Source organism: Cervus canadensis, chromosome 14, assembly GCF_019320065.1.
Source record: "Cervus canadensis isolate Bull #8, Minnesota chromosome 14, ASM1932006v1, whole genome shotgun sequence".
Lineage (NCBI taxonomy): Eukaryota > Metazoa > Chordata > Mammalia > Artiodactyla > Cervidae > Cervus > Cervus canadensis.
Window position 1 is genome coordinate 29,708,291 of NC_057399.1, and position 16,081 is coordinate 29,724,371.

General features: G+C 40.4%; 1 protein-coding gene and 1 long non-coding RNA gene across 2 annotated transcripts in view; both read left to right on the plus strand.

The window, feature by feature from the left end:
- LOC122453366 overlaps positions 1-8,789 on the plus strand; it is a 195,847-nt gene extending 187,058 nt beyond the window's left edge. The window contains exon 7 of the long non-coding RNA XR_006273017.1: positions 8,701-8,789. This is a non-coding gene — a long non-coding RNA (uncharacterized LOC122453366). The remainder of the gene's footprint in view (positions 1-8,700) is intronic.
- Positions 8,790-15,599: 6,810 nt separating this feature from the next.
- The window catches only part of SMARCA2 (SWI/SNF related, matrix associated, actin dependent regulator of chromatin, subfamily a, member 2), a 175,279-nt gene continuing 174,797 nt past the window's right edge, over positions 15,600-16,081 (plus strand). Inside the window, exon 1 of the mRNA XM_043487359.1 lies at positions 15,600-15,731. The gene's annotated coding sequence lies outside the window, so the exon portion shown is untranslated. The remainder of the gene's footprint in view (positions 15,732-16,081) is intronic.

Sequence of the window (16,081 nt, forward strand, 5' to 3'; positions counted from 1 at the left end):
GGTGCCTTTGAAGTACAAAGTTTTAAGTTTTGACGAGTTTCAGTTTGTCTCTTTCTTGGTTTTGTTTCTTGTGCTTTTCACATCATTTCTAAAAACCACTCCCAAATTCAAAGTCACAAGAAATTTAGCCCTATATTATTTTTCCACACAGTTCTCTTGCATTCTGAAATTCTGTAGTTCCAAATATTATTGACTACCTACTAGATGCAAAGAACTCTTGGAATTTCAGGGGAAACTAGATATTACAGGCCCAAATATCAGAATGGACTTTACTTAAAGGCATTATTTTATTTTATTTTTTTATTTTTTTTTCATTTTGGTAATTTAATTTTGCTTTTTACATTTAAATCTTTGATCCATATAAAAACTATTCTGGGAAAGGATTTAGGGATCCAAATTTACTTCTTTTCAAAGATACTAGCTTGTCCAAGTCCAATGAGTGAATAATCATTTCTCCCCAATTGTTTTAGAGTGTTAGGATTGTGTCCTAAAATTTAAGCTTTGGAAGTGCCAAGATGGAATTTAGTTGTAAGTAGACTAAAGTATTTAGAACAAAAGTCTTTAAATACATATTCAAAAGAAACTTAAATGACCTCTAATTAAAATACTTAAAGTGAAATTGCAAGTGCATAAAGGCTGTTAATATGCTTTTAGAAAAGCTGTGGGGAAAATATGACAAATGCCAAGCAGTACCTGGATTAAAGACATGCCATTGTTTGTGTAGGGGGAAATGTTAACAAGTGCTACATACAGTTGTGAACTGAACACAGGGAAAGCCATCCTAGATAAGAGGAAAAGGAAAAACTTAATTTTAGTTGAATCCAAAGAAATGTAAGTTGAAGACTTGCCCTATACATAGTAAATGCTCAGTAAAGAATTTGTTGGATGTGAAATGTAGTTTCTAGAACAAATGAATACCCAGCCCAGAGTAAGTGCCCAATAATATGTTTGTTGAATACAAAATCAAACTCCAGGGGGGAAGAAAGCGAATTTGATGTGACCTATATAATTGTCCACCTCATGCGAAGAGTTGACTTATTGGAAAAGACCCTGATGCTGGGAGGGATTGGGGGCAGGAGGAGAAGGGGACAACAGAGGATGAGATTGCTGGATGGCATCACCGACTCGACGGACATGAGTTTGAATAAACTCCGGGACTTGGTGATGGACAGGGAGGCCTGGCATGCTGCGATTCATGGGGTTGCAAAGAGTCGGACACGACTGAGCGACTGAACTGAACTGAACTGATATAATTGTTACTTCATTAAGAAATGGAATTTCAACATAGATTATTGATAAGGAAGAAGTAACGACATTTCAGAGAGGAGCATTTCTGAAAAGAAACAAAAGGAAGAGGGAAGGAAACTTACAAGCCTACAGGCACAGTATGGGGCAAAAAGTATTCAGTAAAAAATGGTTTTTCACATCACAGAGATATAGCGATGTGCTATAGGTAAAGGAAAACCCAGCAATTATGTGCCAATAGTCTAGTATTAAGGGCTTCCATGGTGGTTCAGACAGTAAAGAATCTGCCTGCAATGCAGGAGACACAGGTTTGATCCCTGTGTCGGTAAGAAGATCCCCAGGAGAAGGGAATGGCTACCCACTCCAGTATTCTTGCCTGGAGAATTCCATGGACAGAGGAGAGTGGCAGGCGGCAGTCCATGGGGATGCAAAGAGTCGGACACAATTGAATGACTAACACACCCACACAAGCTTATTTAAATAAGTCAACTTAGAGTAAACATACCTTTTCTCTCTTGTCCTCTCCTTCCCTCCTCTCTGTAAAGCTTTTCTATCTCCCTTTTGTATTCTAAAGAATCTTTTAGCAATAGTAAGAAAGTCAAGAAGACAAAGATTGTAAGCAAGGATACCGATGGACGTGGGAGTGGTATTGTTCATTACTAATAGAGCTGACAGTAGTTCTCACACACTACATTTTTCTATTTGTTTAATTAAGGCAGAGAGGTCAAACAGAAGCCCTTAAAAATGTTCTCTCTCATGATTGTCATGATGGGTTCAATACTGTAGAGGTTTGTCAAAACTCACTGAGTTTTACACTTAAGTATAAGTTACATCTTCATAAAGCTGACAAGAAGGAAATGTAAATGTCAGCTGTAAGTAGGTTAATTGTAGTTCAGTGAGAAGTGGGCTACTGACTTCAAGCTGGAGAGAGAGATTTACCAAGCTTGGAGGTCCTGTAAGATAGCTTTCACTGTGAAAAATGAGGGGAGAGAGAGATCTATTAACAAGGATGTTGTGGAATTTAAGTAGATTGTGTAGTCTCATCCTGGAAACAAAGTCCTATGTTTTAGAGCAAAAATGAGCTTAATAGCAACAACCAGAATGCAAGGGATTTTGAAAATTATGAACATGGGATCAAGGTGGTTTATGACAGAAATTATTCTTGGCTTTTAATGACGATAGGATGGCTGCTATCAAAACATTAAAACCCCAGAAACTAACAAGTGCTAATAAAGATGTGGAGAAGTTGGAAAACTTGTGTACTGCTGGTGGGAATGTAAAATGGTGTCCAAAGAAAAGCAGACTCTTATGGAAAACAGTATTGTGGTTCCTAAAAAATATTTGTCAATAGAATCACCATATGATCTAGCAATTCCACCGCTAGATATATATCCACAAGAATTGAAAGCAGGAACTAAAACAGTTATTTGCAGACTCATGTTCCTAAAATTGTTTGGAAACCTAAGAGTAGAAGCAACCTGAGTATCCATCAGTGGATGAACAAATAATCAGCATGTGGTATGCACATATGATGAACTATTATCCAGCTTTGAAAAAGAAGGTAATCCTGTTAAATACTTCAACGTGGATGAATCTTGAGGACACCATGCTAAGTGAAATATGCTCTTCACAAAAAGACAAATACTGTGTGTGTGATTCCACCTAAGAAGAATAGTCCAATTCATAAGGACCAAAAGTAGAAGGGTAGTTGCCTGGGCCCAGGGGTCAGGGGTGCAGGGGGGTGGCAGAGGGCAAGGGGGAGCACCGAACCTGTAGGCAAAAGGTTGGGAGAGACTTCCATTTTCTCAAAGTAGGGAGAATTCAAGCAGACACTTGCATGGAATTGTAGCCTCGATGTTTCACTGTCTCCTGTGTTCCTCCAACAGCAAAAGGAGGGTCTTCATAATTTGAAGACCCACTGACAATCGAAGATGATGTTCAGTGTGGCATTTAGGAGAGAAGGAACAAAATAATGGCAACAGGAGGAAAGAGACAACAGAGAAAATGACTGAGAAGGGAATCAAATTTGCAAAAGTAAAATTAGAAACCATTTCCTGAGTGGGAGAAGGAAATGAGAATTCAGAATTTGTAAAAAGAGAAGGGTGACAAAACAGCTGAGCAAGAAAGGAAGATGTTCTAGAGAAAAGTGCTGGGGCCTAGGGGTTCCAGCTAAGGAACTGAACTGTTGGCTGGTTAATTTTTGGTTCAAAAATCAAAAAACACCCTTTTTTCTATAGGTTGCAAATATTTATTGCCTGAGTGGTAGTTGTGATGAAACACCTTGAAAATTACAATATTTGTATGCAGACATTTTATAAGTAGAAGTCTTCTGATAGAAATAAAAAAGCAGAAAGTCACTATTCAGTTATATATTTGGGGATTCTTTTTAATAGAAAATTCTTACTTATTTTGTGTCAAGAAGAACACCAGGGAATAAAATTATTTTGAAAAGAGGCTACAATTCATACCCCCCCCCAAATGGGCCGTAAGTAATTGTATATGAATAAACTTTCATATCTAGTTGTTTGAGTAAGTACTTAAGCCTTTCTTAAAATGATTATTCAGGGGAAATTATTCAGTTGGGATTATCCTTACTTTTTATAACATTTTTCTTTCCTGGTATGTGGCTTTTAGCCAGTCCTCTGATTCTTAGAATGCTCCAAAAAAAGATGAATTAAGGAAAAGGAAAGAAATTCAAATAAGTCAATGGGGCTGCTTGGCAGTAGTGAACATGAAACATGTGATTATAAAGAGGATGAAATGAACTAAAATCACGGCAACTGCTTTTTCCCAATAGTACTTGCTATTTCTATACTACATTTCCATGGAAGAAGGAAAACTGAAATAGTATAATAAAAATAGCTAATATTCATCAAACTAAGCATATGATGTCCCAGGGCCAGTTCTAAGTGCTTTTATATATTAACTCATAATCTTCACAACAACCCTGTAAGGAAGGTACCCTGTAAGAGTCCATTGTTCAATTTTCAGAATCTTGTGAACCTGTTAATGGCTCGAAATCAGCCGTATGGAATTATTTATACCTTAGAAATTGACATATATTACAAATCAGAGCTTTAGAGGGGAGGGTGAGTATTTAAACATTTTCTAGAGTGCCATTGCCATTGTCTGTCGTTCACAGCTAGGAAAACTGGGTCCAAAAAAGTTAGGTAAATTTTCCATGGTGATGCAACTGGTAGTTGGTAGAGTTAAAAATGCATGCCAGGCAGCACCACTTGGGAGCCCGGGCTTTTAACCATTATACTAAAGTGCTTATGATGGGATTAAAATGTACCAGCTAGATTTACAAAACCTAGGACTTGAATTAGGGACCTGTGATCCTCTGTTTAACCATCTGAGTCTCAAGACATTTTCTAATAGATAAGTTACAATCTAAAAATGTTTCACATTTATCTTGGCTGTATCCTAAAGGAAATAGATTATGTGAAAATGCAAAATGTCCCTTGATTAGCCCCTTCCTTCCTTCCTTCCTCCTTCCTTGCCTTCTTTCTTCCTTCCAAAGTTTATGTCTTTGCAATTGGAGTGGATTGTTTGCTGACCTCTTAGGACTTTTGGCAGCACTTGAGGAAGAGCACAGTGAATTTTCCCACTACTGCTTATGCACTGCTTTCCTCATTATCATAGAAAGCAGAACAGCTGTGCTGACAGTGGGTATCATCATCAGCATTAATAAATATTTATTGAGCATGCCCTTTGTGCTGAGCTCTGAGGATACAGAGAGGTAGAAGATATGGTCCTTGAGCTTGTCCAACAAGTGGTTCAAGTCACAGGTAGAAATTGTTAAAAAGAAAGAAGAGAGTAGCCACAATAGGTGGGTCATCTGGAGAAGCCTTTTGGGTAGAGGGTGAGGGGAGGGCAGGTGGGAGGGAGGGGGTGGGGGGCGGGTAGGGAATGGGATAGCACCTGGTCTAAAGGAGGCATTAAAGGGAACATGGGTATTATAAGCAGGGAGAATGGTTTGAAGGAAGGCACTGGGAAAATTACATGTGTGTGTGTAAGAATAAGTGGTACCTTTTGGCCTAAGGGAAATTTCTATAATAGAAGATGAGGCTGGAAAGGATGGCTTTCTGTTTAAGAAAGGGCCTTTTGAGGTTCACGGAGGAGCCCAGCCTTCACTTTTTGAACCAGGGTTCTTGAGATGGGTAAAGTGGTGCCATGAATAAGATTAAAGTTAGCCAGGTGTGAAGGATGGACTGGTGGAGAGAATTACTAGAAACAGATAATAGTAAAACAAAAATCTGTTACAAAAGTTTTTCCAACAAGGAAGATTTTTGTGGAATAATTAGAATTGTAAGCAAGATACAATTAGAATTACAGATGGTGATTTGTTGTTGTTCAGTCCCTAAGTCATGTCTGATTCTTTGTGACCCCATGGACTACAGCACGCCAGACTCTGTCCTCCGTTATCTCCAGGAGCTTAGTCAAATTCATGTTCATTAAATCAGTGATGCTATCTAATCCTCTGCCAACCTCCTTCTCCTTTTGCCTTCAATCTTTCCCAGCATCAGGGTCTTTTCCCATGAGTCAGCTCTTCACATTAGGTGGCCAAAGTATTGGAGCTTCAGTATCAGTCCTTCCAATGAATATTCAGGGTTGATATCCTTTAGGATTGACTGTTTTGATTACCTTGCAGCTCAAGGGACTCTCAAGAGTCTTCTCCAGCACCACAATTTGAAAACATCAATTCTTCAGTGCTCAGCCTTCTTTATGATCCAATTCTCACATCCCCACATGACTACTGGAAAAATCATAGCTTTGACTATATGGACTTTTGCCAGCAAAGTGATGTCTCTGCTTTTTAATACGCTGTCTAGGTTTGTCATAGCTTTCCTTCAGTCAGAAAGACTAGAAAGAATGACAACTAAATTCTAAGAAATTGTATCTAACCAGTGGAATTATAACTGTTTTCTTTTTCTTTAATCAAATTTTTTTAATATGGACATAGATTATCATTACAAAAAAAATGCACTAAATTTTAAAAAATTGAAAGAAAAAGGGGTGCTGAGGTGGGTAATAATTTTAGATAAAATGATGACTTATACTTTACACTTTTAGTAAGAGAAAGGAAAATGACTCCTATGGTTTTGGGACAGCTGGAGATATGGGATTGAAGTTTTGGGGAGCAGTTAATACTTGACACTATTTTGTGAGCCATAGATGCTTCTGGCTGCTTGTGTAGCAACAGCTGCATTTCCACTGTGACTCTAACTGAGAACCATGGTTCAGATTTTACAAGAACACCCTGGTTTCTGAGCTCTGTTTATTCTGCCTCATCCCTTGGTTCCCCCAGTTTAGGGCTAAGAGTGACTTCTTACCATTGCTACTCTCAGTCCCTCATTTGACTTCTCAGCTCTTCCGTTACCTGTGTACCAATTTTCCTGAATTAAATTCCTCTGCTTTCCTAGTTGGACCTTGACTGATACAATTCACTTGTGTACCTAAGCATGTGTATGTTGGGTCATGATATATAATACATTTCATACTGAGAGTAGTTGTTAAAACAGTTGGAAAGCCACAGTCTAGGAAAATAAATTTGAAAGCATGCCATGGATAGTGCTGGGCTTATTTCTTCTTTTGGGTTTTGATGGCTATTACTGACCTGAAGAACATGAACTTGGAGACTTTTTTTTTTTTTCTTTTAAAAAGAGAAACAATCTTGTATAGTAGAAGGCATCCTGACTGGGAGTGAGGAGACCAAGAGTCTAATCTCTGTAGGTGTCCATGAGGAGGTCATTCAATCATTGGTTCTAGTATATTGTGCTGACTTTGTGCATGGAACCAGAGGTTCTGAGATTGGTGTGTATTTTTTAAACAAGGGACTACTGTAAGAAATTTCAGTGTTAGCATGTCTACACCAAACATTGGTGTATAGTTTGTGACAGTTCGTGTGACTAGTGATGTTAGCATTTGAAGGCTGTTTGAAAGAATAAAAGTGAAAGTCGCTTAGTTGTATCCGACTCTTTGTGACCCCTGTGTACTATACAGTCCATGGAATTCTCCAGGCCAGAATACTGGAGTGGGTAGCCTTTCCCTTCTTCAGAGGATCTTCCCAACCCAGGGATTGAACCCAGGTCTCCCACATTGCGGGTGGATTCTTTACCAGCTGAGCCACAAGGGAAGTCCAAGAATTCTGGAGTAGGTGCCTATCCCTTCTCCAGTGAATCTTCCTGACCCAGGAATTGAACTGGGGTCTCCTGCATTGCAGGTGGACCAACTGAGCTATCAGGGGAGCCCACTTTCAATATACTAACATTAAAAGAAATGAGAAACAGAAAGAGCAGAGAATCCATCACCAAATTGGGTGTTTGACCAACATCCAGACTTAAAGAGCGCTGGGAAGTCCCATGTCATAGCACATCTGGAATCCCCATTGGGAAAGGGTCCCAAGCAGCATGTCTGCTCTGTGGTTGAGACTTCATTTGAAAGAATAGTCATTATTTATTAAATAAGTAATGTTAATGATTAATTAATTAGTTAATATTAAATAATAATTACTAATGATTATCTACACTATTAAATTATGTTTTCACTATCTACTTTCCTCAATCGATGAGTAATTATTATGTTAGCATTAGAAATTATAGCTCAGTATTCTTAAGCTCTCAGGAAAATAATCAACATTGATAGGGGCCATAGACCTGCAGAATATCAGGTAATGGTGGTTACAGTTATTAATGTTGGTAAATAAATCACAGCATAAAATGAAGTATCACTTAAAGACAGAAGTCCCCAATAGGTGGATATATTTTTCAAGCAGTTCAACAAAATATAGGTAAAGTGTGAAATATCAATGTCTTTAAGAGTTGGACACATCCCCAAACCCTAAGTGTTAAACAAAAAAAAAATGTTATATATTATGATGTTCTTTTTATCAGCAAATCCCTTATTTTCTCCCATATTTATTTAAGGGAATCAATAAGGAAAGTGTATTTAAGGATAGTCTATTATCAAAAGGACACTAATAGCAAAATAGTAAAATTCCAGCAGACATCACAATGTCCCTGATAAGATAAGCAATTGAATATGCACAATCCCAGACCAAATATGAGCATTGCCTTTATACCCAGCACTCACTGAAGTCATTGACTGTTCAGTTGACTTTATCTGAAGGGAAGATAAAAGCTTCCTGCCCAGCATTAAACCTTGCCCCATGTAGAATCCAGATGCTCACAACCCCTTCCCCGAACTTTTTATACTTGTTTTATATATTCATCACTTTCTAGCTGATAAAACCATTGAAAACTAAAATAAAACCATATTGTTGTGGAATCTATTTTATCCCTACATGTGGAGAGACCAACTTTTTTTCTTTCTCGCCCAAAGCAGATTATTTATCTCAAGTTCTTTAAAGAGTCATCTAAGGTAATTTTAGTGGCGATTTCTGTTTTTATATGTTCCTGGCTTATTTTCTACTCCTCTCTTGAATTTATATAGAACTTCAAGTATAGAAAAGTGACTGAAATAAGACAACAGCAGATTGTGCTTTTGTGTACCAAACTTGAAGTAAGAATCTGGTGGGTGACGTCATTCAAGTCAAGCAGGAAAACGGTTGCACACAAATAAAAAGGCAGTCAATGGTAACTGAAAGGATAAGTCCTGTAGCGGCTGAAGGTGGTCTAAGCGTAAAAGACCGTAATAAAGTCTAATAAAACAGTGTGTGATAGATACAGCATATTCTACCATGGCACTTGGTGGCGGGGCTAGGAGATGAGATACAGTCACCTTCGTCCAGAAGCACATTATCACTCAAAGAAACACAGTATCCATCAAAGCCCCTGAGGACAGGGGCCTGCCAAGCAAGAGGTAAAATCTTTGAACAATTTGTGACAATGACAAAATTTCAGATCCTGAATCTCTGTTCTGATTCTTAATGTACAACTGCGCAATGTGTCAGATGTGTCAGAGCCTCAAAAACATGTTGAGGATGACATTTGTAAAATCCTGTCTTGTCTAGTCAATATTATAAGATGGAATATTATTGAGAAGATCCTTCAGGATGAAATTATCCTGCCTTTGGGCAGTTAGGATGCATTTGAACTTTCTAGAGAAATTTTTGAGTTCTATTAAAGTTTTTTTTTTTAGGGGTAGACATGTTTGGACAGATGAAATGTGCACACCTATCTTATAAAAGTTATGAAAAAAGATTAAGTATTCTAGATTATTGATGCTGCTGGTAACTGTATGTCAGTAATCTTTACCTGCTTTGCGAAATAGCCCTTTGAGGAGCTGATAAAATGTATGGACTCCTTCCACAGAAAATACACATTAACATGAACAAGGAATTTTGAACACAGCTTCAAGGGATTCTCAAGTGTTCTGAAGATCATTTAGATTCCACCTTTCTCCTACCCCATAATGGGTTAGAGACCTGTATTGATGACAAATTACTGGGCAATTTTTACATGAACAGTGCAAATCAGTCTGAGTCTGGAGTTTTACCAAGCTGGCTTAAATATTCTGACTTCATTCTTTAGTCATCTCCAAGTTGTCTGATCACATTCCTCTTGCTGTTAAAAAAGGGGCGGGGGAAGAATAGATAGAGCATGATTTATGTATATGTATTCATAATACATGTATTCAGTATTACTGTATCAAGTGCATTATAAAACACAAAATAGAAGCTATAACAGTATGAGATTGAGATAATAAAAAAAAAATTTTTAAGTGAAAGTGAAAGTTGCTCAGTCGTGTCCGACTCTTTGCGACCCCATGGACTATACAGTCCATGGAATTCTCCAGGCAAGAATACTGGAGTGGGTAGCCTTTCCCTTCTCCAGGGGATCTTCCTAGCCCAGGGATCAAACCCAGGCCTCCCACTTTGTAGCTGGGTTCTTTACCAGCTGAACCATAAGGGAAGCCCAGCTTGCTAATCACGAGTCTACTATTGAATCGCTTTTTAATATCTCAAGGCAAAATATATGCTTGGGTCAGAATTCATCATTATTGATGGTTTAAAAAAAAAAGTGATGGCCAACCTATATTTAAATTTCAAGTAGTCTTGGATAACTGTGAACGAATTAACCTGTTTCTTACCAGATCTAACTGGACTGCGTTGTTCTCACTTCCCAATGTGGCTGGCGAAGAACCCTCAGAGGTTATAGTGGCAGATTTGATCCTAACTTTCACCTGTCCTTGCATTGTCAGATTTATCTCACTCTTCAAGTCCTTTGAATGAATCTTTTCTTTGAAAAAAAAAATTATTTATTTTTAGCTGTACTGTCTCTGTTGCTGCGCAAGCTTTTCTCTAGTTACCATGGGTGGGGGCTACTCTTCGTGGTGGTGAGCAGACTTCTCACTGCAGTGGCTTCTCTCCTTACAAGGGAAGGGTTCTCGGGCATGCTGGCTTCAGCAGTTGCAGCTCATAGACTCTGGAGTGAAAGCTCAGTAATTGTGGCATGTGGACTTAGTTGTTCCAGGGTATGTGGAATCTTCCTGGACTAGGGATACAGGCATTAACAGGTGGACTCCCAACCACTGGACCACTAGGGAAGACCTGAAGGAATCTTTTAAAGCCACTCGTTTTTCAAAGTGATTGGTTCAAACTAGATAACATAATCTGTGCATGCATGTGTCCTAAGTTGCTTCAGTTGTGTCTGACTCTTTGTGACCCTATGGACTGTAGCCTGCCAGGCTCCTCTGTACATGGGGATCCTCCAGGCGAGAATTTCTGGAGTGGGTTGCCATGCCTTCCTCCAGGGTATCTTCCTGACCCAGGGACTGAACCTGTATCTCTTATGTATCCTGTATTGGCAGCTGAGTTCTTTGCCACTAGTGCCAGCCACCAACATAATCTGTGGAAACTGTTAACTTCAGGCAATGTCAAGTTCTCAAAAGTGAAAGGACCAGAGGGAGCACCACTGTTCCCCTCTAGGCCTTGAGGGCCCTGCTCTTCTGTTAAGTAGGCTTCAGATACACTATTTGATTGGTATGTGACTGGTTTACTTGGAACCATGTAAAGTTGCCAGGGTAAATAAGTACAGTATTTACAAAGCTCTTTTTTCTTTTTATCTTTTGGTCTTTACATTTTTTTAATCATTAGAGGAAAAAGAAAGAAAATTTCTAATGTTCTTCCCAGATTGCTCACTCCACTTTGGAGAAGCCTATCTTAGGCAAATTACTTATTGCCTCTCAGTTTCTTTATCTGTAAAATGGGGATGATATCACATACCTCATAGGGTTAAATGGATTAAATGGCATACATAAAGGTCTCTGCACAGATACTAGCATATGTTTTAAAGGAGAAATAAAAGGGAGCTGCTATTATGATTATTACTACTCTATTACACAATTGCCATGTATGTACTCATGTTATTCCTAGCCTAATTTTAAAACAAAAGCTCCTCTCAATACAGTTTATATGATAGCAAAAGCCGTAGCTTCTCCTCACCTCCCACCTACTCCCACCACCCAAAACACAACAAACTCTAAAACACATCAGCCTTTTCAGCTTGGAAAAATAACATATTCTGAACACTTAATAATCTTGTTCAATAACTAAGACCTGCTAAATTCTCTATGTCAGATAATTTTAATATATATCTCTCATCCTTTCATTCAACAGAAAATTTTTAAACAACATACAACATACTAGGCATCCGGCTAATTGTTGCAGTTTCAAAGATGAATGGAACTTGCTCTACACCCTCCAGGCACTAACCATCTACTGGAGGATACCAAACAAATAATTGCATCAAAGTGATAAGTGCTATCATGGTACAGATCGGTTGCTATGGGAGCAGAGGAGGACTAGCGGTTTCCTTCGCCTGGGGAGGGCAGAGAGGGCAAGGAGGACCCTTGGAAGGTATCTTGGCTGTAGCTGAGCTTTGGAGGATGTGCTTGGGGAACCTGCATTTCATTGAGAGTGAACTAATATATCCAGTCTGGCCCCTTAGTTGCCAGGAGGTCAACCAGGCTTCCTGAGCTCACATATTTTCAGGAGGTCAAGAAGGCTAGTAGAGATCTGTCCTTGCACAGCTGTGGTTGACATGCTAAGAGGTCTGAAATTCATCACAGAGTGGATTGGGAATAGAGGCTTTTGAGCTAGAGAATGGTATGATCACAAAGAGAAGTGGGGTGGTATTTTGGAGGACTGGCTGTGGAGAATCTAAATTTATTGACTGTTGATTAGAAAAAAGGAGAGGAGTGTTTATTTCTGTAATAAATCCACTTGCTAATTCTGAACTCTTCACTAAATTAAATGTCATCTGATTCACTTTGTCAAAGTTTAGTTTCCATTACTATAGATGAAGTCCTCGTTCCCTAAATGGTCTTACTTGCTCCTGTTTGAAGCTAGACCACATTTCAGCCAGCATGAATAGTTTGCTGGATGAAACTTGAAGCTTCCTGACTTTGTGCATATATATATTTAGAGAGAGAGAGAGAGAGAGAGAGAGAGAGAGAGAGAGAGAGGGTGTTGTAGCTAGATGTCAATTTTCAAACCCAGTGTCTACTCTATGCAGGATGTCAACCATGGCCGACTTACATAACAAGTGAATGTAGCCATACAGACATGAAAAAAAAAGACATCTCTTCCTTGATGTCAAACTAGAAAGAGAAAAGCAAGTTCAGAGAAGACATTATGACTCATCAAAGTCCAAAAGGAAAAGCTTTGTGTGAACCTAGCATCCTGTGCAGCCTCCTGGAGTCCTTCTAGCCTCCAACCCTATTTGCTTTTGTGTGATTTTCTGCAAAACAAAATAATCCCATCGTTTTCCTCCTTAATATCAGTTGTTAAATTTTGCCTTCCTTTGGAGATGAAATTCACGCTATATGTTCCACAATCTTCTTTTCATGCTGAGTGAAATGTGCTGCCTTTTCATTTCTCCTGAGTGTAGGCCTTATTTTATAAAATTCCTACTTGCTGCAGTGCAAGCTACAAACAAGACAATTCTTCAGAGTAAAGACTTGAAGGGAGAAGGTGGTGCTTTCTTAGACCAATGTGAAGGGAAAGGGAGATGCAATATCTATATTTAATCTCTGCTCCCAGTGATAGATTTTATTTTTCCATCCCCATCATTGTGCATATAATGCATAGATACCAATCCCTCTAAGTACTGCATCAAAATTTTACATGAACTGAAGAATATACACAGGTAACACAAGGAGTGTTGTTTTCTTCTTTACTTTCCATCTGACAAAACACCAGAAGGAATGACCAGTCTCTTCCGCTAGTATCTCACTAAGATGATTGTTCTCTCTTTGAAATTTGGGATAGCAGGTGAAAATGGATTCTTAAAAGGGATAAAGGGCACTTACAAGGGAATTAAGATGAAGTCATCAAAGTCTGAAAATTGGCATGCCAGGGAAATGGATCACCCCCCCTTCCAGCCCAAATTAAAACTTTAGATTACCTAATATATCAAGCATCACCATTGGGTTAAAGCCCTTTTATAGACAACTAGGTTATCTGGCTATTGTATTAGCTGAAATTTATTAGGCAATTGGAAGTTCTACTTTTACTACATTGCTAACTTTGTTTAAGATTTCTCACCTAGTTAATAGTTATACTGGCATAACTTCAGGCAGAAAAACAAGTTCTTACAATAGATTCTTCAGGGCATAATATATTCTACTTCTTTTATATGTGTTATCTTTTGTTGTCTTGAGTTTCACTTTGGGACAGATAGAAAATTATAAAGCTCAGGTTAACAAGCAAGTAACAAAGCCTTAGAAAACTACAGGGTACGTGATCCTTGACACTCCCAGCCACCTGAAAATGGCGCCCTTGAGGATTCTTCCTCCACCAGCAATGGACCAGCAACATAAACAATTCTTGCCATTTAATGACCCCATGCAGCATGCTGCACCAGTGTTTGTTCCACAGCTTCATGCCTTCAACTTATCCACTGCACAATTTTAAGCACCCTAGAACTGTATTTCAGACCCAGTTGCTCAAATAGAGCCAATTTTGCAACAGTAAAATGGTGTTAAAATAGGATTTTACTCTAGGGGGTAGAAATCTTGAACCAGAGTCACAGTGCACTTTGCATGACTAATTTAAAGCGTTACATTACAAAATAGGGGCTATGTCATACTTTTAATAACACTACCATATAGGAACAGTTTTAATGTTGAGTCAAGCACCTACATTCATCTGAGTCTAAAATAATAGGCCCCTGATTTAAAATCTCCTAACATTCTTTCACACTTCATAAAACAAAATAAAATTCTCTCAGCAAACGCTGACCTATTCATCCAGCCAAAGTACTGTATTTCAAGGAAAATGGGAAGGAGAGGTCTCAAACCCACCAAAGCGCCAGCAGTGTGCTGTCTGCAACCGTAACTGGTCTTAAATGTGGGCTGGGGGCGAAGACTATGGACAGGAGAGGATAAGAGATTTATTACCTATCTTAAATCAAAAGCAGATTCCATGCTTTAACTACCCCCTATCGCCCGCCCGCCCCCACGAGGTTGTTTCCCCCCGCCCCCCCCCCCTTTTTTTTTGGTATATATCTTACGGGAAGATGACAGGTGAGGGAAGGTTAAAGTGCTCTGTCTGGTCCAGAGAGTCAACACGGGGCTTAGGGCGGGTTTGTTTATTTCTAAGGCGTTCAGCCTCTCAGCTGTTTTTCCCTCAGTGGCATTTGGAAGCTTGCAGTCCTTTAGAAAAGAGACAGATTTGGCAGGAATGTTCTTTGTGCCCGCCTTCCTTTTTACGGGGGAGAAAAGGAACAGATTTATAATTACAGCCTTGGGTGGGGGGCGGGGTGGGGGAGAAAAAGTTTCGGGCAGCACGTCGATGCCTGTTTGTTTTTCTTTTTCCTGGTCAACACTGTGCTACCAACAGCTTGGATGCCACTTGGAGCCTTCCTCCTCCCGTCCCCTCCCTTCACCTCCGCAGGCTCGCTCTGGCAGGCAGAGGCACAGTTAAATTCCAGCACCTTCTTCCCATACCCCTAAACTACTACGCGCTATTACTACGGCCGCCCTCCCTTTCACTGAGCCGCCTCCGCTTCCCAGCCTCCCGCCAGGAGGCCGGCCGGGGCCCCGGCGAGGGCCGGGGAAGGATAACGGGCGCCCAACTCCCTCCATCAGGGCTTGGGGCTCTCAGCGTCCTGCGCAGTTTTTCTGCTCCAGGCACAAACACAGCCAGAGAGCCGGCGCCTTGCAGACACACACAGATCCACGCACACTGTAGAGCTGTCTCGATCCACATTCTTGCACACCGCCCCCTCCTCCCCGGAGCTCCGGGAGTCGCCGAGCGGGGCGAGTGACAGGCGCTTCCCGCCAACCCGCGCCCGGGCGGGCAGGGAGGAGCGGCGCGCTGGGCCAACTGCGGCGCGTCTTCCGGCGCCCGCGGAGGCGGTGAGGGTGGGACGCGGGGCGGAGCCGGAGTTTAGGAAGAGGAGGGGATGGCTGTCATCAATGAAGTCATATTCATAATCTAGTCCTCTCTCCCTCTGTTTCTGTACTCTGGGTGACTCAGAGAGGGAAGAGATTCAGCCAGCACACTCCTCGCGAGCAAGGTAAATATAACTTACAACTCCTTTCCCCTCTTTCCCCTCCCTCCGGCCTCCGGGCTGCAGCCGCCGCACAAACCCCTCCGGCACCGCGCCGCCTTCGCCGGGGATTATTCATTATTAACCTAATTATTATTTATTGTGCATGCACGGAGACCAAAACAAACAGGCGGGCCAACCGCCGCAGCAGCAACAACAAAAAAAGCCCGCCTCCTACCCCGCGGGCCTCAGGTGGAATGCTCTTCACGACAGCTCCCGGGCGGCAGTGGAAGAAACGCGAAAGTTTCAACCGAAGCTTGCTGTTCTAATAATAATAGTGATAATTACTACTTCAAGGAGGCAAGGGGAGGAAAATC